We start from the raw sequence: 1,794 nt of genomic DNA, 5'->3' as shown, positions 1-1,794 counted from the left end.
TTTTTTTCTTCCTTTCTTCCTTTTTCCTTTTTTAAAATCTTCTGACATTTTAAAATCTTAAAAATACAATTATATATCAAAAAAATCAGAAAAATAAAACTAATTCATTTTAAAATCCCTTGAAGGTTTGACAAAAGGTTTGATACATCATTCAGTTCATCGACCAAATACAAAGTTTGGTACAATAAATTATTACACATCAATTCTTCCCTTGTACGTCCCTGCTTGCTTACGATTGTGCCGTATCCATGGAGCATCCTCATCATTTAACTTAATGCTTGGGTCAGTGTTCACTTTGAAGGGCGGAATTTCACCAAACATATTATAATCTTCTGACATGTCTGTCTTGTCCTCCACTCCCACGATGTTTCTTTTCCCTGAAAGAACAATGTGGCGCTTTGGATCATCGCATGATGTACTGATCGTTTTCTTATCTTTCCGTTTCCTCGGTTTGCTACTCATGTCCTTCAAATAAAAAACCTGAGCGACATCTTTGGCAAGGACGAATGGTTCGTCAAGGTAATCAAGATTGTTGAAATCCACCATTGTCATTCCGTATTGCTCGTCCACCTTTACCCCACCTCCTGTTAGCTTGAACCATTTGCACCGGAACAAAGGGACCTTAAAGGAGGGTCCATAGTCAAGTTCCCATATCTCCTCTATGTAACCATAATATGTGACCTTTTGCCCATTCTCGGTTGCTGCATCAAAGCGGACACCACTGTTTTGGTTGGTGCTCTTTTTATCTTGGGCAATGGTGTAAAATGTATTCCCATTTATCTCGTACCCTTGGAAAGTCGTTATAGTCGAAGATGGTTTCTTGGCCAACATGTACAGCTGATCTCCAACATCATTGTCATTCATTAAATGTTTTCGCAACCAACTGCCGAAAGTCTCCATGTGGGCCTTTCTAATCCAGGATTCAGGCTTCCCCGGGTTGTCCGAGCGTAAAATATTCTTGTATTGCTCGAAGTACGGAGCCACCAAGCTGGAATTTTGCAGAACTGTGTGGTGTGCTTCAGTCATAGAATGACCGTCCATACATATCGTGGTATCCCTTCCGATCTTGCCTTTTCCACTTAGTCTCCCCTCGTGCCGCGATTGAGGAATACCAATCGGCTTAAGGTCAGGAACATAGTCAATACAGAACTCAATTACCTCCTCATTTTGATGAGAATTGGCATCATAATGAACTTCCGCTTCATGCACAACCAAGGAGGAAGGTTGTAGATGCATAGAGTCACGGGCCAGGTGCTATGGTTGGAGCTCTGCTCGCCAAAAGGATTAATGCCATCAGTATTTAGACCAAATCTTAAGTTTCTTGCGTCAGCTGCAAAATCTTTGAAAACTCTGTCGATCTTTCTCCATTGCGTTCCATCAGCGGTGTGTCTCGACTGCCCGTCGGACAAACGGTCCTCTTTGTGCCATCGCAACAACTTGGCATGCTTTTCGTTCATGAACAGACGTTTCACCCGTGGTATTATAGGAGCATACCACATCACCTTGGCGGGAACCCTCTTCCTGGGTTTCTCGCCCTCAACATCGTCACCAGGGTCATCGCCTCTGATCTTATAACGCAATGCAGTGCATACAGGGCATTCATTCAAATTCTCGTATTCACCGCGGTAGAGGATGCAGTCATTAATGCATGCATGTATCTTCTGAACCTCTAAACCTAGAGGGCAGACAACCTTCTTTGCTTCGTACGTACTGGCGGGCAACTCATTATTCTTCGGCAACATATTCTTCAATATTTTCAGCAAATTTTCAAATGATGAGTCACCTACACCTTCC

The sequence above is a fragment of the Triticum aestivum genome, chromosome 6A, assembly GCF_018294505.1.
Source record: "Triticum aestivum cultivar Chinese Spring chromosome 6A, IWGSC CS RefSeq v2.1, whole genome shotgun sequence".
NCBI classification, from domain to species: Eukaryota; Viridiplantae; Streptophyta; class Magnoliopsida; order Poales; family Poaceae; genus Triticum; species Triticum aestivum.
The sequence above is the reverse complement of the archived record's forward strand: the minus strand, read 5'-3'. Positions refer to the sequence as shown.